Raw genomic sequence first — 25,897 nt, 5'->3', positions numbered from 1 at the left:
CATGAAAAGGCATATCCTTTCCCCGGGAACCTTTCTTTTTGTCCCTCATTTCTTTCTTGGCTGTTTCTAGCTTCTTTTAGAATGACGGTGTTTCAGGAAAGCACGCGTGCATGGGCTGCCTTAAACGTGGGTTTAAAATTTAACAAAGTGGTGAAGCAGAGCCTGTAAGTTCCAGGGCAATATTAACTGCCATAAAAAAAATTTCCAAGTACTGTCTTGAGGGCTTGATCCTGTGACCCCCTGAGGGACACTATTTTTTTTAAAAGAGGAAATAAAATCACAGTGCTAAAAATTACTGCACATCAGAGCTGTTCAAATCACTGCAGGTGAAGTTCATGTCAGCAGTTACTCACCTGTTATTTCCAAGGGCTTGCGAGTTGGGTAGAAAAATAACCTCTGTGATGGAGCTTTAAAATCTCAGTCCAAACAGATTTCTTAGTTATGCAAATCAGAAGTAAAGAGAAATTATGTTGTAGAAGTGCCAGAAGTGTTTGAAAGTAACTGTTTCAAAGAATGATTCCATCAACTTAATTTGACCGTGCCTGAGCACTGTGGTGAGCTGGTACAGTACGTTGAGCTGTTAGCGCACAGTATAGAAACATAAACTGCTTATATCTGTCATTGACAGATGGTTCATTTCATAGAATACCATCAGGAAGTGTATTAAAAGATAAAAAGAAATCCAGAAAGTTTCTCAAGGGGCTATGGGTTTGAGTTGCAGAGACCATGAATCTGCGTAGGGCGATCTAAACGACAGCCAGTAATTCATGTTTCTCTCTAATTGCAGAGCTTGAAATGAGTTGTGCCTGTCTTACTTATGACTCTTACTTTTTGTATATGTTGCTAACACTATTATTTACACTGCTCTGTTGGATTTAAATTATTGTTCATATGCAAGAGTGAACAATTCCTCTGGTGGAGAGGTTGAGAGAAATTTGATGTGGTGATGTACCTTGATACTATGCTACAGCAGCTTAGTGGAGCCTTAAATATCGAGGCTGTAAGAATGAAACTGTGTCAGGAGCAGTATCATGTATCTTTTAAGGAGTTCCAAAATTTGGTTTGGTTTTTTTTTTTTTTATGTTAGCACTCCGGCGTTCCTGAGTTGGGATAATGTTTGTATTCACTCCCCTATCGATGAGCACAGCATCCCAGCCGGGTCTCTGAAAGGCAATGTTTTCCAGTGTTTATCTTATAATCTTGTTAATTAATAGGTTTGATACAGACCTAATAATATGAGACATCTTATCCCACACATATTATCCCTCTGTTGAACATTTAATCTGCTAGTGATGCTGGGGAGACTTACCAGAAACAAGAGGAGGGGAACCCCCAAGCTTGAACGTGAGGGATGTGGAGAGGTTTTCTGGTACAAACTCTAAAGAGTTAAACTGTGATGAAAACAGCTTGTTCTCTGGAGTCTTGCGTTGGCGGTAACAGAAACTACTCCTCTATCCTGTGGTGAAAAAGGACTTAATTATCTGATTTCTTTCTTTCTTCTGTAGAGAAGCTGGTTTGTTCTACTAGCAGAGCTAGGCAAATGGCTGTTTATGACCTCTGTGGAAGCTGAAAAGAAAAGCCTCAAAAAAAGTCATCTTTTCAAAGTGGTTGGCAACATAAAAAAATTGAAAATTAGTGTGTAGCTGCAGCTAATGGGCCTTACAACATCTTGAATTCTCCTGCTGGGAACCAGAGACACTTGCAGAGGGTGGATGAGCTATTAATATTTGCACTAAATTTAATTCTTACAGTTGTAGTCTAAAGAAAATGTCAGCATCGTTCCAGCTTTTTCCCTCACTGAAAGAGCTGGCATGGGAAAGCCAACACCGAAGTAAATGGGAGATTAGATATTAAGGCAATATTTTCTTAATCTTAATATTCTGTTATGGTGCCTGATCACGTCTGGAAAACCTTTTATTTGAAGTTCCACAGTGATGCAGATAATTTCTATAAGGTGTATTATCAAAACTCAGTGCCAACAGGCAGAAAATTGGACAGAAAGACTTCACTCACACAACTCACAGTTTTAAGTTTCTTTTTTTCTGCTCAGTTTACCTTGGAACAATGCACTTCACAAAACTGCAGCCCCGACACACCTCAGGGTTGATTTGTCACTGCTGCATGGTGACTGACAAATCACCAGGTTTTCATCAATTCAATTCATTCCCTTGAATGAATTTTTTGACAAAGGACTACAACCACCACACTAGAGAAAGTTGTTGTTAAATGCATGCAAGGGCCAATTCAAACATGTATCCTTGGTTTTATGGAAGGAAAGTCTTCAAAACAGAAGGTTATGCCAAATTTTTAAGGCAATAACCCTGGCACAAACTTCTTTAGTTGACCTGTATGCTTGTGTTTTTCTCCCAACAAGGATCCAGGATTTCATCAGTCATAGTGTTTGTTCATAAAAATTTTCTAGAACCCCTTTGCTGCAAACCTTCAAAGTCAAGAAATGAGTGCAAACTTGGAAAACGTGAGCCACAAAGAAAAATAACCCGTCAGGGACCTGAACCACGCTAACCAAAAGTGTCAAGAACAAATGTTAGTCGTTTCCTGAGCCTGCAGAAACCCCATGGGCGGAACAGGGGTGGGTGCTTCAGCTGCCAGTACAATCAGAGTTACTAATACTGGGTGCTAGAAAGAAAACCAGTAATGGTGGTTAAAAATATAAAAGCACAGAAAAGGTGTTCAATTTATTATCATCTTTTTTTCCACTTGCAATGGAAAAACAATCCTCAAACCCCCACAAATTGATATTCTGATTAAACCTGAGGACACCTGCCTCTGGTAATGATGGAATTAAGCAAATGATCCTTTCATTGTTTTGTTCTCAAGTCTTTATATAATTCCTCTCATATTTTTCTTGTCATTGCAGTATCTGAAAACCTTCCATTTAAACAGTGGGACTAATTTCTCTCGTAAGCTTGTTTCTTTACTTCTTTTTAGCGGCAGACATTTAATTGCCTTGGGTGGCCGATGTCTATAGGTTTTACTATTTCTTCAGTTTTTAAATAAGGCCCGGTTATTAACTGAGTATTTGTTAGGGGAAAAAACACTATTGAAAAGACCCCACCGAGCCCAGAAGCAGAGATAGTTTTGTAAGTCATGTGGTATAAAGTTATCGCTATAGAAGTTTCTGGCTGGATGGGCACAGTAATTGAAAAGGCATGAGATGGTGGCAGGAAGGGCACAGTATCATTAGAAAGGTCTGTGTTACTGGGAAATGGCAATAGAACACTGTGAACCTGCTGTAATTGTATGAAGAGTGAAGATCCAGTGTGGCTGCGGTGACAAAGGTTGGGTCAAACTCTTTACCCTTGGTGGATTGCCTCCAAGCAAGGCCGAGCTTGGAATTGCTGCCATGAGCATCAAGGGCATTTGACTTCATTGATTAACAACCTCTTCCAGATCTGTGTGGGCTATAATATTGATGTGTCTGAAATCTGGCACATGGTATCTTTATTCATATTTCATTACACAGGTCTTCCCAACGCCAGCTGAAATGGCTGGTATGGGTGCCACTTCATTAGGTGTGGCAAGTCAATCAGTTTCGTTTGCTTGGCCAAATGTGGGGTCTGGTTCAGCTTGCACATAGGTTGTCTTGGCGAATAAGAGACTTCTGATATGTGATTTTTTTTCCAACTCATTAGGCTTCCTTTGAATGGCTTTCCAAATAAGATACTTGCAGAAAAACACATACAAATTACTTTAAAAAATAAGGTATTTTCTCATTTTTAGAATTCCCTGATTTTCCAGGGAACTGTCATATAGTGAAAAGAACGTGCAAGGAAAGCTTGTTTCCTTGAAACCGTAAGTTCTTGGAAGTTAAGTTCTCGAAAGAATTTCTTGTAATATTAAATGTATTAGGGCAAATTCGGATGCCTGTGTGATGAGCTCTGAGGGTGTGGATCTCTGACCCAGAGACTGTGAGGGCAACCCTGAGTGCCCTGCATGATGGTGACCCTGCCTGGAGTTGACCCAAAACCTCCTGAAACCCCTTCTGGCCTGACCCGCTTTGTGACTCTGTGTCCAACCAATATGAAAGAAGTGTTACCATAGTGCTGAACCACTGTGTTTGGGTGGACTAATTAGATTCAGAAAACGTAAGTGTTATTCCACTTTGTCAGACTGCTGATAACTGAGAGATAGGAGCTTTTGATTGCAGGAAAAAACCAGCACCTTAAATACCAAAATAATAATGCAAAACAAGCAAAGGACATGGTAACAGTGTCTGGAAGTTTGTTGTAGGACACGACCTGCTCACAGCAGAAGCAGAAAACAAGGTAAAGCTGCCGTGGCTGTTCTCCGTTCATGCAGTCAGTTTTCCATCAGCCTGGTTACCTGGAGCTGCCCAGACCTCACAGGAGCCAGTCCTCCCTGATGAGGCCGGTCTGCACCTCGGCCTTTTCCCCCTATTTCTACACCCCCACCACTCCCACCTCCCCCCTCCATGCGTCGGTGTGGCTTGGTTGCAGTGCCCGGTGGCTGGGTTGGCAGGATGCCACCAGCTGATGGTGAATGTCATGGCATGTTTGCAACGAGCAGAAAGGACATTGATTTACATGTCATATATGCATGGAAAAGCAGAGGGCATGTTTGCAGTATGATAGAATGTTTTCCTGTCTAATTAGTACAATACTGGTATTTTGCTATGGATAAGTATTTTTTTGGATATGAGGCTCTGGGAGGTCAGTATGCTTCCTGCTGCAGATTGTTTTTTTCTTCTTATGTATTTTTTTCCTACTACTTTTTTTTATGGTTTTAGGTGCTTTTTTTCTCTACTGCTTTTCATATGTTTCAAATAAGAATTCACGCTTCAGGTGATGTGCACACCTGGGACTGAGTTGGAATTGCCTCAGTAACAGGTAAGAGGAAATGCAGGAAATAATTGTCTTCTTTTGATACCTCTCCTTCTTCATGTGCCCCTCTCCCAAAGAGGAAGCAGCAAAGGCTTGGAAGGAAAAACACAGGCTGCACCAATCTGCAGCAGAGACAACAGAGAAAATAGCCTCTTCTCAATGTTTTTGCAGTTTCCAGGAGGGATTCCCCCAGGTATGTGACTGGAATAGAGGGCTGCTGAGCTCCGTCACTCCCCTTCTACCAGATGTGATCCCATTGCCAAGTTTTGCTGCTTTTGCACTGATGACTGCATTAATGAGGGCACAGTGATGTTGGTCCACGTGATGACTCTAGATTTTGTGCTGACTCACCGGGGTGTGTGTATGCATGTAGAGACATCAGGACTATCGAGGTGTTTGTGTGTATGGGTGTATGTGTTTACATATATGTGTGCATGTACATATATGTGTAGGTATGTATGTGCACGTCTTACCTTCAGGATGGAATTTCTGTGAATTTTTAACAGCTGAAAAGAAACCTGATCAATAACAAATGGCTTGCGTTGCAAAGTCAAAACAGTAAGGAATAAAACATGTCAGCACTGAGATTTCATTCCTATTTTAATGTTTTTCTGTGCTAATGAAGCCTGGATGAAGCACTTGGTCTCCAGAAGCATGGAAACCCCCAGGAGACCCATCCCCAGAAGCCTAACTCACCCCTGCCCAGGGAGCGTGGTCTGCTTGCTCAGGAAGGGTTCTGTGCAGATTGCCTCCTTCATTGTGAAGGATGCTCCTTCTCCACTGAAGCCTTTTTGGGTGTTTCTGTTGGTTGGTTGGTTGGTTTGGGGTTCTTTTGACTTAAGAGAAATGTGAGATCAGCAGGGAAGGGCAGGTGGCAATAAGGGCTGCAAAGTTTCATTCATAGTGTGGCCGTATCATCAGGAGGGAATTCAAGACACCAACAGGAAACTTTAGAGCAGGACCATCTCTGCTGTGTGCATTGCAAGGATGTATTTTGACATTGCTTCTGCATCACCCCAGCTCAAGCAACACAAGTGATTGCGCTGAAGGCTCCCTGGAAGTACTTACACACTTGATGGAGCCTGGCTGGTGCTTAAGTACATGGTTAAGTAGGGGCCTGATACAGCAAATACAGAATTTCTTTGAGGGCAAGAGCTGTGTAGTAAAAAATTGCCCTGAGGTAAATAAAATTATTTCTTATGGGCATTTTAACAGTTGTATGATTCCAGTGAATAAAACCACTAAGATGCTGATAAAGATTTTTCTTCCTTTAGGTGATATTTTATGTCAGTTGTTCTGATAGTCATTCATTAACTTTATATATTGCTTTTACTAAACTAATTTTCTTTTAAGGAATATTTTCAGTGCAATGTAGTATGTTCTGAATATGTCAAGGTGGGGTGCTTTGTTGGTGTTTGTTTTGGTTTTTTTGTTTGTTTGTTTTTTTTTTTTTTTTTTTGTTTTTGTTTTTTTTTTTTAAAGCCCAGAGATAGCCTTTATTTTCTCCAAATGAGGTGATCATTTTTCTGCCTATGAAGATTAAGGGCCAAAAGTGCTGTGGCATGAAGCCCTGTGTTTATATCCACAGGTCAGATATCACACCAATCCATCATGTGCATTGCACATTACGGCCAAGCCCTGGGGTCTGCCGAGCAGAGGTGAAGTTCATTACACAGTGAGAAACCGTGCCCCGTGGTTGTGTGCCAGACTCACCGCTTTGTCTTCTGCGGATGAAGAGAAGCTACCTTAGGTCTGCTCAGTGCTCAAGAGCATACTGAGTTTAGTTGCTGCGGTACGGCCGTTTATATTCTGCCACGCAACCCTCTTAAACCAGCTTGGTAAACTGGTTTTGCTGCCAGCTGCCTCGCCCAGGTACAACGGCAGGGGTAACACCTGTGGGCCACCCCAGCCTGACCCGGCCGCCCTTACACAGACCTCGTTCTTCATGGGAAAGCAGTTGTGTAAGAGCAACATCCAAAGATAAGTCAGAGAGGATAACACTTTAAACCTGAATCTCAGCATCATCAGCTAGGGAATGTCTTTTGCTAGAACAAGTTTCTCTTTTCTACAAGTTATTTCATATTAGAATATATGTTGGACTTTTTACAGCACCTTTGCCATTGCCGGTGTTCCCCTGCTGGCTCACCCTGCTTACCTCCTCCTGTTCCCAGATCTTCACATATAACAAGAGTTTTCCATATGAAAATTATTACATTTGCTCTAGAAAATTTGCTCTAGAAATTGTAATTTCTTCAGTGGAAATTAGCCCTGGCTGCCCAGCCTAATGGACCGTAGAGGCAGAACATCGCAATGCAATTCTCTCTTACAGGATGAGGAGGCAGAAAGAAAAAATCTTGTCCCCTGAAAAGGAGGGGGGGGGGGGGGGGGGGAATTTCTGAATTTCTGTAGTAAATGGCTTTTAGTCCTGAGAATGTTTCACTATATCAAGAGCTTTGCTACTGCAAGGTTCAGCGGCTGTCACAGATATTTACAACCTGAGAGCAAGGAAACCATTGCAGATAGAAGGTGGAAAAAAGTACAGGTGCATAAATTTAGCAAATGTACATCTGACCGACTGCGGGTGCAACTTCTCTGAAAGAAAAGAAAAAAAAATAGTCAGGAAGAAATACGGGTAACATTAGTCTTTCACAATGGATGTGGTGACATCACCTTTCTAACACAATTGCTTTTTATTTCACTTTAAAAGACTTTGGCTTGGCTGCCAACAGGAAAAATGAGTTTTTTAGGAAGAAGACTGTGAAGATGCTGTGATTAATCTTGAGGAAGATCTCAGACCTTTTTTTTAGAGAAGTTTCTATTAAGCAAGATCCTAATTTTATCCTTTCCCCTCTTTTCCACGTTTTCCCCTTGGGATATAATCAGAAATTCCAAGTATTAAAAAATGCCAGTCCCTTGGTCTTCCAGCTAAAGGGAGTAAACAGGACTTCCCAGGATGGATTAACTTTTGTTTGATTCTTCTGGAGTCACTGTGAGCATGAACTCCATTTAAGTAACACTGCCAGAGACGTAACTTATTATCTAATTGATAAGAAATAAGAAAAAGAAGCTGAGACAATGAGAGCAACTTCTACGTGAAATATTTTACTAAGAAGAAGCTACCAGGGGCAGAAAATTGAGTTACAGCTTAAAAAGGTGAAAAATAGTTCATACATAACAAAATTCTACTTTTTTAAAGCAGCTTGGGAGGGTCTGGTGCTATTTATTTGTGGATGGGGGAAAAAAAGGGACTGACACGCAGAGCGGGCTGGAGAGGAAGAATGAAAAAGGAGTTGGAAGCTAAAGGGGAAGGAAAAGAGCTGGGAGGTGGGACTGGGGGAAGTAGGGAATGCAGAAATAGGTGGAGAGAGGCAGAGTGGTTTGTGAAGGAGGGAGCATGAGGCAATGGCATTTCTGAGCTCTGGAGGTATCATGAGTTATGAAAAGCTGGAAGATAGTTCATGCAGGGCCTCAGGGGCACATCACCTGCCCAGGGGCAGGGCCTGGCATTATCAGGGATGCGTTTGTGTCTCTGCAGAAGGTGTTTCTACTGCAGTGAAGAGTTGTTTCTATTTCATTTGTATGCATCTTTTTAGGCGTTCGAGACCATCTAATAGATGCTGCTCCATGGAAGTGTTACTGCTGAGCACAAGATGATTTCTCCCTTCTGTACGTGTTTTGTAAATGTAAGAAATCTGTTGCTAGATTAATTTCTGTTTCTTGCGTGCTGTGACCAGGGAGAGGTTTGATTTACCAGCTGCTCTTTTGCAATTTGTCCTTTGCCATCATTACCCTTGGGGATAACAGTGCTTCCCTTCCCTTGCCCTCCTGCAAGAGGCAAACGTGGTAGCAAAAGCTGCTCTAATTTAAGGTGGTCAGAACAAGAAGAGGGGATTGAAACTATCAAATATTACATGCTTTTACAGTCCTGCCCTTGTAAACTGTAAAGAGGAGGGGTGATTTCTCCATGAAACCCACAGGCAGTGACACCAGACCATCCACCTCTGTTTTCCTCACTCCTCTAGCTCTTCCCAGCATGTCCCTCTGCACAGACCAGCTGCTCTGCGCATCCCTCCCACCCACACACTGCAGCTCGCTCCCAAATGTGAGTCCTTAACACGCCTTTAAAACAGTTCCTTCCTCTGCCCTGTAATTTCAATGTTTACACTTGGCTTATGGAAATTAAGGCGAAAGCTTGAAATGAGGGAAAGAAAAAGGAAAGGGGAAAAACCCATCAAACCCTTGACAAGTTGCCAAGGCAACTTCAGGAAGATGATCGCTCAAGTTTGGAATTAAGCAGCAGGTATCAGGAAAGATGCTGCAGGCTGAGGAGCGAGTAGGAGCACAGTGCTGAGCCAGCGTAAGGTCCAACAGCTTGCAATTAATTCAGAGTAACTATAAATGAAATAAATGCGGGGGAAACTTGAAATGTTTTCTACCTCATAGGTTTTTCAGCCTTCTTTAAAACAAAGACTTCACCCCCATTTCAAGGCTAGTTTCTAAAACTAGATTTTATTTTTTTTCTCCCTTCAGATAGACCTTTGCTCTGTTCTGTATCTAATGCTATAAAATATGGAAGTTAGTAACGTTTCTAATTAAGTTTTCGAACTCTGTGCCAAACCTTTCTCTCAGGGATGAGAGAACACAAATCACTTGATGATTATTTCTAACAATGGTCAGCCAACCGGTTTGAGAAATACAGATCAAAAGGATGATTTTCAAATATTTATTATGATAACCTGAACAAGCAGCAGGCTATAATTCATACAGTAGAATGAAATCTTTGTTAAATCATCACATCATAAAGAAAATTGCTTTTTTAATTTAATATTTCTCTTTCAGCTGTTTCTATAGAGACATGCTAATTTGGGAGCTTAATTTATTATCTGGAAGAACATTATGCCTGATACAAGTTTTCTCCAAATTACTTTCAAGTGAAACCAAAGGCTCACGTAAGCCAAGCATGTGAGCGAAAGCGCAAATTGCCTCCTTCGTTATGGCATAATGGGAAATCATGTAATGGCACATCATTCCTTCAGCAGCAAAGGAGTGGATAACGATGCTCTTTGCGGCTAGTTTGGTCAGTGAAATGCTGTAAACTCAGCAGCAGAAACCAGCAGGCTTTTTGCTAGTGAGGTAGTGTGGTAGTGTGGCAAAGAAACGTTTCTTCTTTGGGATGATGGTAGTCCTATTTAACAGTTGATGCAGCATGTGGTGAAAATTGATAAGAACAACTAATTGCTTTGCTACAAATCTGCCGCTGGAACCTCATTAGTTTTCAAAAATTAGATGAAAACCTTTGGTATGCGTTTTCTCTATAATTTACCCAGGACGAGGTCCTGAAGCAGTAAGATGAATAGGAAACATCTGCATTGCCAGCAGGGATGAGTGTCCCTTCCCATCCCTCATTGCACTGGGATGCTGCATGGCCACATGCCAGCCCTGTTCCTCCCTGGCTGGACAAGGACTAGGACAAAGCCAAGGCTTTGGAGGTGTTCAGCTCCTTAGGTGCACCCTGACCCTCTTAGTCTTACGTCCATGCTCTTCAGCTACAGCACAGCTCTTGGTATGAGCACCAGAAGCTCCCACTGGTTTTCCCAGGTAACCAGTTAGTCCTGCATGACTGTGAGGGGTGGGATTAGCCACTGATGAGGGATGCTAAATGGACAGGCTGTAGACCCCAGGAGCACCTACTTTCCAAAAGCTGCCTGGTAAAAGACCAAAACTAGCATGACGGCTTTGTGGAGTGTGACCTCAACCTATTAGACCTTTTTCAGAAATATTTTATCAACACCATTGCAAAGAGAGGACAGTCCATGGTTGATCAACCTGGTAGATGATTATCTTTAATTTGAGTGACCTGGCTTATAGCACATTATTTTGTTCTGTGAATCTGTCTACATTAGAAGCGATCGTATATTACCAAATGATACATATTTCATTGTCTGTGAATGAAGGTTTGATAGTTCAGTTCAAATAGAGATGTCGCTCGATTAAGAAACTGCCAGCCAATTGCCATCTTTGTTGAATCACAGCAATAAGCAATTTATGTACTTTGTACATATGTGCTATGTACATAAGATTTCTTTATGTACTTTAAAAGCCGTTTATGCAGAGCATAAACTATGTAACAAACTCTACATTAAAAAATTAGAAATGGATTCTTTGGTGGTCTAGTGCAGTAAATAATCTCTGAAAGATTAGCAATACTAACAAAAAAAAATAATTCACTTCTTGCCTCTATAGTGTACATAAAAAGTAATTAAAACATGTAGGTATGAGAAAATACTGTTAGTTCCTTGATGCCATGTGGGTATTTAGAATTTTTTCTTACGTGGTAAGGGAAAGCTAGCATGTCGGGAAATGCCATGGAGATGCTACTGCAACCGGAGAAATTATTCTAACTTCCAACCACCTGCAGCTGTACAGAGATTCACTGGGTGTTCAGGTTTCTGCATTTCCAGCGGTGCCAGGTGAGCAGGGCAGCATGGAGCCCTTTCATGCAGTGTGTTGCAATCTTCACACCTCTGTGCTGCACGGGGGTTTCCTCTGGCACTGAACATAGCCCTGCCCTGGTGTGAAGGATGTTACTGGGACTGTGCTATCTGTCTCAACATTGCTGGCTGACCACAAACCAACACAGAGACCCTGTAGAGAACTTGTCTACATCTTGCTTCGGCGAACCACATATGTTTACCCAAACACCGCTGCATTTGTTCGACCACGAAAACCACACATCTCCTGTTTTGTACCCTCACCCCAGCAAGTACGCCCGGTCCCCAGAGGATGAAAAATTCTCTGAAGAGACAGTATGGGTGCTTGCACCACTGCTGAGTGAGGCGTGAGGCTATGCAAAACAGCTCTTGGAAGGAGCAGAGACTTTTGGGTGAACAGCTCTTGAACATTTATAAAAGAACTGTGACAACCAGCACCGCGTGGAATTCCCCACCTGACGTGAAGTCGATCCGGGCTGACGGGACCCCCAGCTCCGTGCAGTGGTAGTTATTGCACCTTTCTTTACTTCATTTTTCCTCTCTTTCTCTCCATTTCCTGCCTCTATGCGAGTACCGTTAAGCTTCTTTTCTTTAAGGCATTTGACCTCGTTTGTGTCTTAATCTCACTCTGGGAATCACAAAGAATCTCCCCAGACCCGACCATTCCAGGCCTGGACACCTGGTAAAACCCCCGACACTTCCTCAGACCAAGGAAATCTTGTCTCCTCAGTCTTTTGTGCTTCGTACCTGATTCTGGATCCACCTGGGAGTCCAGCCCAACAGGAGGTATGGCATTATATTGGACAATGTCAAATGCTTTTAATATATTTTTTAAATTTCCTGGGGTTTTTTTCTTGTCTTTTACGCTTCGGGCATGCACCCTGGTTTTATATGGGAGGTGCTGCTCTTTTACTAATTGCAGATATTTCTACAGCATGAAGGCATAAAGATGAACTTGGAGATCATTATCTCATTACTTTACCACAACCAGTCATTACTTGCTGTTTGCAATTGATTTCCCTTTATACTAAAACATTTTGTTTAATTTCACAGTGATTGATCCTCAGCCTACTGAAGGCTTAAAACTCTTTTTTTCTCAAGGATGTTCACGTTCCCAGCCTGTGAGCCTGGACGATAGCACTCTTACTCTCCCTCTGTGCTGTCCCCTAAAGACACCACCTTCTGGCACGGAGATAAAAAGCCCACCCCAAACCTGAATAAAAATAATTTTTGCCCAGCATGCCTGGGAAGGTAACTGTGTCTGTCCTACACAATCTCAGCTACAGCATTTGCTGTTGCTGCATCCCCACATTTGTGTCTTCCCTGGGGCGATGCTGACCTCCCCTCCTGCCCTCAGTGCTCACCACTGGCCAGCCTGATGGCATTGCTTGTTTATCTATTCATTTGTTGCTATATTTTATAGCTATGGCTTATCTGTTGAATTGCTTTGAATATTTTTTTAATGTATACTTGGGAATTTGTCGAACTATTGATATTAGTTTCATCAGTCCACAAATACAAGCATCCAGTGTAGTTGCCTAAATCACATATAGGACAGCGGCACGCTATAAGAGGGAAAGATTTTGAAAACATCACAATAAAAGGATTATGTGCATTCGATGTGTGGCTTTCAGCAGGGAGAAAGCAGTGTTGGTGGTCTGTTCCTTAAAGATAAGCTTGGGGCAGTAAATTTATTGCTAATGGTTTTATTTTCATTTTCTGGCACGGTTCTTGGATGCTATTAATTTAAAGAATTATGTTATTTTCATAAGATAGATCTACAAAAAAGAAAATATTTCTTTGCTCCTTCTGGCTCAGAGGTGGAACTATGTCTGTGGGCTGGGAAAATACTGTTTATTTGAACCCTGGAGAAAAGTGGTCTCCCTACCACTATCCTGGGTGTTAGGAAGGCAAGATTTTGACAATTTTCTGAGAGGGAAGCTGAGAATTTGTCATTGTTTGAAGGGCTGTAACTGAGTCCCATGTCAGAGCTTCATCACCAATGGAGCTGCTGCTGATTAGTACCAAAAAAGGTGTTGAGAAAGTGTAGCAAATGCTCAGAAGAACTATTCAGATTAAGTTACTGAATATAAACATCTTGGCATTTTCACCTCTTTTGAATAATTTGATATGATTTGATACTGGCATATGTAACCGCAAAACTGAGGACTTATCAATGAATTATAATGAGTAGCTGTGATTTGTACCAAATAGCTGTTCTATTTCTGAGTAACCTGTGGCAAGTTACTTGAACTGATTGCATGGGATAATTTGAATTAGATGTTCAGGTATTTCTATTTGCCCGTTTCTCTAAGGATTGTCAGGTTCTTACGGTAGCACCAAGTGATACTATTTTTATGATGCTTCTTTGTGGTGACATGAAACGGGAGGTCATTATGGAGAAGCTAAGATCAAAAGCACCTTTCTGGGGCTGCAAATTTTGTGGCTCAGCTTGAGGCTTTTCTAGATTTTACCTGCTGTATCGTTTTCTCCAGTCAAAGTGCTGGTCTAGTAGATGCTTTTGCAAACTTGCAGTAGTGTACAGCAGTTCTGTAAATCTGGCTTGTGCCCCACCTTTGGCTGCTCGGAGAAGACGTTGCAATACATAGTGAGATGCTGAGTTTAAGCAGTGAGCCCAGCACCAAGGAGAATTCCGTTCCAGGGCAGAATCAGGAAAACGATGAGTCTACTGTGGATGACAGTCATGTTTGGAGCATTAGGAATGCCTCAGTGGGTCAGATCAAAGGTCAAGCAGCATGCTGGTCATTACCACAAAGGTGTTAAGTCTCCTTGCCTAAAGATGTGATCAGCAGCTCTGAAAAAATGAGTGAATTTCTGTCGATTTGCATATGCATAAAGTTATGTTTGCTTGTTTGGCTTTTGAGGTGTGTTGTTTCTAATACACTTCACAAAATCCACTTATACGTATTACCACCCTAGCTTCTGGCCTTATCAGGAGAAAAAGGAAAATGCAGTGTTCCCCAGAATTTGTGCATCACTCTTTCACGAAGTGGGAAGATTGCAAGGTGATAAAAGCATCTTCAAAGGGAACAGCAGATCTTAGCAATGAGCACTTCTCATGTGCCTCCAAGCCATGCATCCAGCCTTTCTTATCAAGAGTGTAGCTACTGTGTGTATGCGTGTGTTAGCTGTAGAGCAAATGTACTTGCGGTACTTCCCAGTGTGGCGCAGACCTAATTGAACAGCTGAGCTCAGGAGGAGTGCAATTGATTTTCTGTAGTCTGCAGATACAGGGAAGTGGTTGGAGAAGCCATGCAACCCTTGCCTGAGGAAGAATTGCTCAATCTATATTAGACTGAGATGAAAAAACATCAGTTAACCAGCATCAAATACAAGTTCAGCATACAGATTTTGTAATCGCCGTGTATTGAGTATTTTTTATGATCTCCACAAATGTATGTAGAAAAAGACTAAAGCTGTGATGATTTTCCAATGATAGTATATAGACTCTAGTGAGGTTGTCATTGAAATGAATTTTTTTTTTTTTTTTCAGTGTAAGCAGGACAGGTCCCGTACAACAATGAAGTCACTGGATCAAACGCTTCACCCTACAGGGTTACATGGCAGTTTACAAACAGGGTTTCTTGTTCTTGCAGATGCAATAAGTCATGGTAGAGGCTTAACAAGTCTATGGTTTTGTCTGATAAGGTAGTTATTGATGAGTGCGGGAAAGGAAGAAGTGAATGAGCAAGTAGAGGGTGAAAGGGACTGAAAGAAACAGGGTAATAAAAGTAATATATCTACATGAGAAAAGGAAGCATGACAGGATGACTGGCCAAATGATGGGAAGCACAGAAATTAAAGTGGAGAAAGAAGATGCAGGAAGAACCACATGACAGAGTCAGGAACATTTTAGGGAAAGAAGAGGAGGATTTGAAAAAAAATCTCAACCTGGTGTGTAAGGCACATGGTGCAAAGCGAGATCTTGAGTGGTCTGGATGTAGGAGGTGGAGAAGCAGTGGTGGAGCAGTGGATGTGGTTAATGGTGAGGTCCTTGGTGCCCCATGGAAAAGACCACCACCATGGTGGGAAGATCCTGCTGTCCCGTGTTACTCTAACTGCTTCTTGCTAAACCCATCAGTGCTTTCAAAAGCCTGCTGTTGGGGTTTGTTTTCCACACGACCAAACAACCTTCCTGCTTTCCTTCAGACTCTCCAAATGGTCCACAGGTTTAAGTGCAGTACCAATAGCTGGGCATAGTAATTGCTGCTGGGATTTCCTCTCCCAGAGAGTGTGCATCCACCTCCTGTGCAGAGCTCCAGTAGGTTCAGAGACCCTTGATGAATCCAACTTCACGCAGTGAGCGATTTTTGTTCACCGAAGCTTGAATTAGCTTCTTCATGACATTGCTATTGCCATCTTCAGTACTTCATAGACCCATTAACAGACACTAAAAATACAGCTATTTATGCTTCTTTTTCTGCTAGAATTTCTACTATATTTCTAGATCAAGTATAATTTTGTCACTACCGATTGATTGTATTTAAGTAGTGTTGAGGAGGAGAACATGGGGCTTGGGCTCTTGTAGATGAGTTTCCAACACAGAGCCTATGAACTATGTAATTTTTCTGCCATGACAAACCATTTAAAGCTGCTGTATGTTATTAGAATGGACTAAAAATTATCACTGCTGATAAAGTTTTGGCATCCCTTTAACTGATCTTAAAATCACGCTTTGATTTTTTTTTTTCTTTTTGCATCATAAAAATTATCTTTTCTTTGAAAGTAATCACATAGTGACTGCTGATGTGCATTCACTGCTGAATGCATTTTGAGAAAGATGCAGTTATTAAAAGCGGGGAAAGTAAGTGCAACAAGCTTGGTGGACGCTTTCCTATACACAGCCAGCTTCTGCAGGAAAGGATGGCAGATCTTGGAAAAAAACAACTTTTCATTTATTTTACTGAAATACTAGTTTTGCAAACAAAGTATTGCTTTGCAGAAAGGCAGTATTCAATGTCACTTACTGTTTAAGGACTGACTATAAATTAGCCATTTTGGGAGACTTTTGTTCTGTGTTTTGGTTGACTGGGATGAATGTAAGCTGCAAGTGGCTGGGGAGGATTTTCTGTGACCATGGCCACACTGGTAATTCTGCATAAATCAGTGTGATTGTGGTGAGCAGCATCCCTGAAGCTGTTTTCCTGTGCAGCTGTTTGCTTTGCAGCTCTGCTACCCTTTGCTGAATGTAGTCTGGTATATTAATATTCTAGCTATTAAACCATTAAAGTCTACCAGTGAGTTAATTACATTAGAGGTTACTTTAAAAACCTGCCAGTGATCCTCTCCTGAGGGCTTCCCTGGGGAGCTGCATTCAAAGGCACTGTTTCTCAGCATTCCCTCTCAGAAGAGAGTTCCTCGACTAAACTGAGAGCAAAGAGAATTGAATGTTTTCAGCACTTCTTTAAATTGATGTCTCTGAGAGTAGCTCTCATGCCATGTACTTGAAAAAAAGACAGAGATGCTGGAGATGAAATCTGAATAACCAATTCTAGCTGATGTCCAGGGTTTGACTTTCTGGAGTCCTTAGGCACACATTCCCATGTCACTGGCAGCGGTGAGCACTGTGGCAGCATGGCAGCAGTGCTATACTTCTGAATTTACAGACTTAAAGGGAAAGAAGACTAACCAGGAGGCAGGATCCAACCTGTTTCTTACTTTGTATGTCTCTGCAGCCGAGCTCCATCCCCTCTGCCTGCTCCTGGCAAAGCGCACGGGCATGTGCACAGGTTGCCGGGGGAAGCGTGTTGCGCAGATGCTCTTTGCAAGGGCTGTGTTAGAAGCCTGGGTAGCAGTAGGGTTGGGGGGGTTGAAATAGCTTCTGACTCTGGGTCTTTCCAAACCCCAGTCTGGATTGAACTACAAAAATAAAATTAAAAAAATAATCCTTTTTGGTTTTTTTGAGGATTTTTTTCTCCCAGAGAACGTAGTGAGTGCGTAGTGATGTTCCTCTGGCTGTTCTTGCTGACTAGAAAAGCTTCTGCGCTGTGAGGGTGAGCACGGGCACAGCTGCCCGGAGAGGCTGTGGGGTTCTCCTGCTCTGCAGACACCCCAACCCGCCTGGACGCGGCTCTGTGCAGCCTGCTCTGGGGGACCCTGCTCTAGCAGGGGGTGGGACGGGGTGGGCTCCAGAGGGCCCTTCCAGCCCCCACCACGCTGCGATTCTGTGACCACCCAGTTTAATTCCAGACAATTAATAAACCCCATCATTTCTTGTATAAGCCATGGTTAGCCCACGCGTGTCACAAATACCAGCATTGCTGAGATTAAGAGTTTAAGGAGATTTGAAAAGGATTAAATAGTTCTATGGGTAATAAGAATATTCAGTTATTGATTAAGCAGGGTGAATTTACCGAAGGAACCCAAAATGCTTTTGTCTCAGAGTAGAACCATACCCCTGAAGGCTGAAATTAGGAAGATTTTTACTGTGATCTATTGAATGTTTATCCACGGTGAGGTTTTGCTATACAGAACCAGCAAAGGTGGGATGCGGGGAGCAACTCGCCAACTAGGTACAGGGTGTGGGTGAGTTGCGCAAACACTGAAATAAATGCGCAGTTGTCTGAGTACCTTGGAGAACTGGGTCATTCCAGGCAGAAATATTTTGCGATCAGGAATGTGTTTTTTACTTGTCCTGCTCCTACAGGATAAGGAGATTTGGATATGGTTGGTTTGATCAGTGCTGCATTGTGCTGCATAAGAGATTCCTTTATAGGAATAGGGAAATTATCTCTGGAAAGCCTGACACCAAAACTCAGTCACATCCAGTCATCAGAAAACCTGAGCGAAGCATCTGTACAGAGGTTGAAAAGGACTCTTACATAGATACAATAGTCCATGAAGTGCTAACTAAAAAAAAAGAGAACATGCATCAAATATCACGATGTATTTAAATTAGCGGGTGAGTCTTTTTACCTAATTGATTAATTATGAAGTGGCAGGCTGCATTGGGTAAATTAATTATGGAGAAGGAAAGACAGAAGAAAGTGAAATACTGTCGCTGTTGTAGCAGTATTAATTGTTCTCCATCTGTCTGTGGAAATTAAAGTGAAATGGGAGAGACCAGATCTCCTGGAACAAGAAAAGAGATCTCAAAGGGTTGGTTCTTAATATCAGAAATAATCATTAAAATTTTGAAGGTTTCCTGAAATTCAGAAAACATGCTACTGCTAATAAGGAATAAAAAGCAAGAGCTGAAGCAAGTCAAAATGGTAAAGCCATAATTCTGTAAGATTTCAGTAGGTGAGGGAAATTTTCCCAGACAGGGGACAGTGTTAGCCCAGCTCTGCATGGTCATTAACCCTCGAGCTCCTGCCGGGAGGGGTCTGGAGAGTGCGCGGAACGATGCTGAGCTCTGCAGAGCTCACCCCCCCCAGACAGCCTCCCCTGGGCTCCCGTGCTGGCAATCAGGTGTTTTTTCCCTTGGATCTGCAAAAGATATTATTCAAAATGGGAGGAAAACTTAAAACTGAGAGCTGGCTTAGACACCAATAGAATACGTATTCATGCTTAATCAAAAAAGAAAAGTACAAAAGTCTTTTTTATCTTACTAAGGGACAGAGTTCAGCAGCTTACTGAGATAAATCAGTGTTAGCTTTGTTAACTTTTTCACTGTTGACCAAAATGTAAAAACAAAAAAAAGATGTTCATTGGCTGTGTAACATCTTAACCAGACAGCCTCATTAACAGAGATTATCCTATTTCTTCCTAATTGCTTCCATTCATTTAAACAACACGTCTTTAGAGACAAAAAATTTCTTTAATCAGAGAACTGAGGGGCAAAGCCCTGACTGTAATGAAACTGCATTTAATCTTCTCTTTTATTGTGATGGCCTTATGACTAGGTGGAGTTTGGGGTGTGGATACAGCTTGTGGTAAAAAGTACATGACAACTTGTTCACAAATTTTTTGGTTCACATGCTACAAGAATAGGCTTTTTTAAAAATGTAAAGCAGCTCAGCATGGTGTTCAGCAGCCGTGCTACCTCTGCAAGTGGAGAGCACTGCCCCCACTGGAGGTGATTTGGGGGTGCTTCTGCTTTTATACTGTCCCAAGAGCTAAATTTGCAAATGGGGTTTCTAAGTTGGAATTTACAAATGTGTACCTCATTTACAAACTTTTTGCTTACAGCTCATAGGGAGCTGAAGGCAGTCTTTACTTATCCTTGGGAATGCAGTTATCCTATGGGAATCCAAGGGTTTGGTTGATGCTGGCCTCCTTGTTGCCTTTTTGGTCCCTGCCCTGATTTTCCGTGGCTGTTGAGAGCCACTAGTGAGCCATGCTCGTCACCTTGACAAATCCACGGTGCAAGATAAACCTGATTATGGAGATTTACATAAACAGATCTGTAGAGGCTTTTCTTTCTCCCAGATTTTTGATATCACTCCTCGACATTATGCCTTGTTGGTGGTGTTAGTATTTAAGCACTATGTCAGAGGAGAACGGCCCTGGGAAGTTTCCCTGGGACTAAAAAGGGTGCCTGAAGACATGGGTGTGGGACAAAGAGCTTTTCTCTCCTACTAGATTAAAGGAGAAAAATCAAAATTTTAAAATAAGTTTATGGATTTTTTCTGGCTAATCATTACATCTATATACCTAGCAGGAGAGCTGCTTAGCAAAAAGTCTTAAAGCTGTATTCCAGGTTTCCATATTGTTGATGTGTTCACACACATCATGTATAGTCTTTCCTAAGTAGCATAGCAAAGGTACCTAAACAGTTTCCAAAAAGATTTGGGGTTTCTATTCAAGAAAAAACTCTTTACCTGGGAAATATTTCCTAATCCCATAATCCTGTGACAAAAACATTGATGCTATGAGGAAAAAATGGCAATTGCTCTATATGATGGAGAAAGTTAGAGAAAACATGGAACAATAAAAGAATTTAAAATCAAAACAGCTAGGAGGCAAGAAAGATGCAGTTGTGTTCCCCAGCTGTGTTAGTTTACAAACTGGTCATTACCCTCTGGCCCACTATTCCACAGTGATCAGTAGAATATGAAAATCAGAAAATTATTTTTCCTAAGGTATGAAAAGAGATGCAAGGCATTTAATCCTTCTGAAGTGAGCGAAGGATAAGACTACGCTCCCCAGCAAGTGCAGCTCAGCTGTATTGCAGTGACAGCAATTGTGCAGAGCTATTTTGTCCATAGAGTCCCTCTATTACATATAAAATAGAAACCTGAAGCCCTCTAGGGCAAGATCTAGTACTCTGCCCCTTCACCTGGGTGCTTCAATGGGGTACTTTGACCTAAAATGCTGCATTCAGGAAAGGAAATACCAGTTATGCAAGCTAATACATATGTGTTGCTATTTAAAAGGAAATAAAATTTCTGCATAATAATACTCAGTCTCTGGAAGAATGTCAGAGGAGATTATGGCTTAGCTTGCTATACTTTATTTTTCCAGTTTCTGAAGTTACACAGAAGGGAATGATTGAAAGACAGGAGAGTTAAATCCCTCTAGGACTTGCAAGACACCAGCCCTGATGGTTGTAGTTTTAATTCTCTTTTGGACAGAGATGCAGCATGAAAAAGATGCATGTTGGTTAAAGACAAGGAGTTATGACACCAACAGATGTGTGGTATAACTCATAGTGGTCAGTTTGGTCAAATTGCTATGGAATTCTCATATAAACAACAGAAGGCAGGCAATTTACTTATAATTTCAATCAGAGCAAAAGTTCCCTTAAAATCAGAATTCTTCTGAACATTGGAAATGCATTTGATTTCTTAACAGTGCTGCTGTGTTTAATATGTTCACACTAACTGGTTTTCTTGGGGTATGTGTGTACACATGCAAGTTTGGTGGCCTTTTCTAATAGGGTTGTGCTCAAGATTACAACAAATAGCACACTTCAAAGGTGGCTGAAAAGCCGAGCCTGCAATTTTTCTCTGCAGTGGCTGAACAGGAGTTTTTCATTTCATACATCATTTACAACTTGCTGCAGTGATTCTACAAAGTCAGTACACATCCTCCAGACTAAGCAAAGAGAAGAAGTAAATAGAGTTGTTGGGTTTTTGTTTGGCTAGTTGTTTTTTTTAAGATATCTGTTGTCATCATTATGCATGTTTGGCACCAATTATATTTTACTATGCCTCACCAGTTGCCCAGAGCACTGTTTGGCACTTGGAGATAGAATACAGCTCATTAAATGTCTAAAGTCAGTCTCGTAATTGCACCTTTTCCCATTGCATGTATATGTACCTGCCAGCCTGCCGTGAACCGGGGAGAATGGCAGGTCTATCTGTCCAAAGTCACTTGTCTCCTATCTCACACATGCACAGCAAACCTGCTTCTTTCTCACGTGCCTTCACCATGTTTTGGCTTGACTGTCTCCTCCCTTTCCTTGTGTAGGATACTGCAAGGTACTAGTGTCATTGATGATTTTATAGGTTTTATTTTACTGACTTTGGTGGCAGTGAGAAAACTGGAGAGGATTCCTGGGTTTACCTGTGATGAAGTTTTCTTTGAAAACTGTTCATCCTTCTAAAAACCCAACTTGAGATTTTTTTGCAGCTGTGTGTCTTTGTAAGGAGCTTTCACCAAACTATGTCTTAAAGCACCTAAAACAGGCACTATATTTTCCTTCCATAATTTGCATGTTGCAACAACAGAGCTTAAAGGTTATCTACGTTTGGGGATCTGGTTTAGGTAATTCCAATAATTATGAAGGTACAATGTTTGACAATCCATTTTAACCTTTGATCTGCAAAATGAGGCTGGATTTTTTAAAAGAAGAGTGCCCTCAAGATTTTTCTCTTGACAGTGGCATGAGAATCTATAGAATTGTTTAGGTTCAAAGAGACCTTTAAGATCAAGTCCAGCCGAGAGGGAAGCAGTGTCCATCTCTTCGTGTCTCAGAACTGCTCTTGCACAATGGAGACTGAAGGAAAAAGGATACAGTATACAGTTTCAATAATTTTAAAATCTAAAGTATTCCCATCCTGTTTGCTGTTGCAGCCCTGTGCTCCCCTTTTTCACCCAGCTTGTGGCTGGTTTTTTGCCTGCTCCTGGGAACTGCCTTTAGTTTCCGCTTTCTTATTACTGGGAAGATCAGAGTCTGTCCTCAAATGAAACGGCATTATTATTATTATTATTATTATTATTATCATCATCATCATCATCATCATCATCATCTCTGACTCCAACACATCTAGATACCATTACTGTCAAATTATACAGATTTTAATAAGTTGGCCAGTTTTCAGCATTCCTTTTATCACATTTAGTTGAACTTTAACTTCAGTCGTTTAAGATTTGATTATTACTTTCAGGGCATGTTAAAGTGGGTAGTAATTATATCTATGTAGTACAATATAGGAATCTTGATGGATTTTTAAGACAATTTCCCAGTTTCCCCACTTTAATTAAAGAATTACTCTAAAACTATCTAAGAGGCTATTATCTTTGAGTGGTGATTTAGTATTTTGACCCTTCTTCATGCAAGCAATAAATTATTTGGAAGGCAAACATTTGCAGGTAAGCAAGGAAGTGAAGCGGGTTGAATCGTTGCTCAGAAATGGAGCAGAAATTAAAAGAATTGTGAACTGATTGCAGTGAAATTGTCTGCTTGATTGCCTTTCTTCTGTGTGGCTGAGAATTGCAATAAAACTGGGAATACAGCAAAGATTAATGGCTTTGCAATGTTAGCTTTCTCGTAAAAGTGGATGAGTCTTTGGACAGATAGACTCATTCATGTTTTCACCTGAGGAGAACTTTACTGAAAGGTTATCTACAGAAGAGATAAAAATTAATAAAGCTGTAACATAGCCAATGCTGTAAGCCTACTAAAACAAAGGGAAAGTCTGGTCTGAGTCCAGCTGTGGCTGCGGCTCATGTAGAGATACCAAAACTGCTGCCAGCTGTGCTGGTTTAGCTTGATGCTTGGGAGGCTGGGGTCTTGCTCTACATTATCTTGAACCCACCCTTGCAGACTGATGCAGATTTGCTACCAGCAGACTTCCACTACCTCCATCCAGGAATGCGCTGGAGTCCCCTTTTTTTACTAGACACGTAGAAAACTAGCAGGATCTGGCAGCGTCTGCCTTGTGGGACTGTGTCCTGGCCTTATCTTAACTGGACAGCTAGGGATGGCGACACACGCCACATCAGTTAGTGGTATGTGGCCATGTTGTTTTCCCAGTTTTCTGTCCTCATGTCATTGTTCAAGTGTAATCTGAAGCTTAAATGATTTGCAGAAGGACGAAAGTAAAACTGGATATTAATCAGTAAGGAAAGCCATGCCTGGAGTTTGGTAAAATAAGGTGCAGGGTCTCGGACATCTCACCAAAAATTTGGGTGGGATTTGGAACAACTCAGGGTACAGAGTGAATAAATCAAAAGATTGCAGTATCTCAGTGTTTCCATGGTCTTTCAGCCTTGACGACACTTAATAGACTGCATTAAAACTGGGATGATGATGATGGTGTTGTAGACTGCATTATTTATTCACAGGCTGGCAAACCCAGACTTATTTATTCAGTTCATAGGCCGTTAATTCATGATCATTCCAAGAATATAACTGGATTTAACACTGAAGTGAATTTTGAAGCCTGTGTAAGAAAATACATTCATTGCTATAGTTAAATGGAAGGTTTCCTATTGAACAAATACATTTCTGTTGTTAATGAAATGTTATATGCAGAATTTTAAGAATAGATCCACACTGATTTTAATGCTAGGATAAAACTTTTAAAATAATACATTTTCAAAAAAATCCTATACTTCTAACATCAAATCAGAATATCAGAATATAGAAGTATTAAAACACCAAAATTTGTGATAATATTTGTTAAGTGTTGTTAAAACCTGAGCAGTTTTGAAATAGACTTTACTCATACATGTTGGCCTGTGAGATCCAGAAGGTATGTGAGTAGCAGACAGTCCATTAGCTGCAAAAAATGTGTCTTGGGTTTTTAAATATACATTTTTTTTATTTAGGAAAACAAAACAAAAAAGTCTGCATGTTCTGCTCTATATCCTTTTTTTTTGTATGTCAGGGATAAATGGATCCATGGATCCCTCAAAATTGGGAGAACTTGTCCAATGATGTTATTTTTCCTCATTTGAAAAAGCTAATCTGAAGAAAATTCAATTAATAGAAAAGTTTTTCAAAGCTCTCTTGATTTTTATTTTTTTTATGTGTGTGCTTGGGAGGCGGTATAACATGATGCATTTCATTCATCTTCCATCTGCATTAGAAATGCAGCTGTTAGTGTTTAGACCCACTGGATTTTAACAGACCTTAAGAATTGGGGAGAACACTGAATGAAGGATGACTAGAATGCTAGTAGGTTAAATAGTCTTTACATTTCTTTGCCTTGAAAAGGAGGGCCTGCTTTTCATTTCCTAGTGTTCTGTTCTACTCTTTAAGTACACCTTGTAGTAGAGACCTTGCTTTGCCTTTAGGCTTGACCACTGTAGTTCCCAGAACATTCTGAAAACCAGTAATGATTTTAGGCTTTTTAGCTTCATTTGTTCTGAAAATTACTACGTAATATTTGTGGTTTAGGGGAAACTATGAAATGGACATACGGCCCTCCTGCTGGGACGAATGACATGCTAAGAATACTTCAGGAAATTAAATGAAATATTTATTTATGGTTTTAATCTATACAAATTTATCATGATGTTATCTTTGGGAAACTGGTGTTTTGTTAGCCTAAGTGTTAAGACAGACAAGAGGAAAAAAAATTCTTTTTGTTTTGTATTCAATACCTTCACTGTGTTTCCTAACTGCTCTCTCCAGAGTTCTATGTTTAATCCCTTTTGCAATTTTTTCTTAAACATATGAACTGTGCTGATTGCTGTATTTTGAAGCTTTCTACACCACAGAGAACTCTGTGTCCATCTGAATTTCTAGCAAATAAGAGACCAATATTATCATTAAAGTAGGTGATAAACAGACTAAGAACCATGACTCATTATCAGTTTTTCATGGATAACTCAACTATCTCATCGCTGGAAAAGTCCAAATAGCTTTTGTCTGTATCACATCTCAAAAAGCAGAATGAAGTCATGAGTTTCTTGTACCAATGACAGCATTTGCTATTAACCATACTGAAAATTAGTGGCCCTCAAAATTTTAGGGTTAGCTTCCATACGGTCATAGAACTGGTTCAGGGGGAAATCTTAATCAGTGGGTCATTATGGCCTGGAAAACAACATGATACAGAACTTGCTAATGTGACTGAATGGCTACTCGCTAGTGTGTTTAAATTGGCATTTCTGAGCAAAAAGAATCAGAAGAAAGAGATCAGGCAGCTTTTCCCGTAGTGTTTATTTGCAGTAAGTGTGCATTGGTACCAGCATGAAAAAAAGATGTGCTTTCATGCAAAGTTTCAGAAACGCTGAAGAAAAGATACTTCATTGGGCACTTATCACCTGTCCATCCAGGGGCTGTTTGAGAGATAATTTACATGTCCTGTTCTCTGCATTGATTTGTTAGGAGGAAAGTTATAATCATGAAGAACCCACAGTTCCTGTTCACTGAAAAGAGAATCAAGTAAAATCTTGACTGCTTAA

At 41.0% G+C, this 25,897-nt stretch overlaps 1 protein-coding gene across 1 annotated transcript in view; it reads left to right on the top strand.

Moving 5' to 3' along the window:
* The window catches only part of LOC308070075 (uncharacterized protein), a 160,336-nt gene that overhangs the window by 39,239 nt on the left and 95,200 nt on the right, over nucleotides 1–25,897 (top strand). The window contains exon 1 of the mRNA XM_080403452.1: nucleotides 1–25,897. This exon is cut by the window's left edge and continues 39,239 nt beyond it. The gene's annotated coding sequence lies outside the window, so the exon portion shown is untranslated.

Source organism: Falco punctatus (genome assembly GCF_963210335.1).
Source record: "Falco punctatus genome assembly, chromosome: 9".
NCBI lineage: Eukaryota > Metazoa > Chordata > Aves > Falconiformes > Falconidae > Falco > Falco punctatus.
Note: the sequence above shows the minus strand (reverse complement) of the source record. Positions and strands in the feature narration are given on the sequence as shown.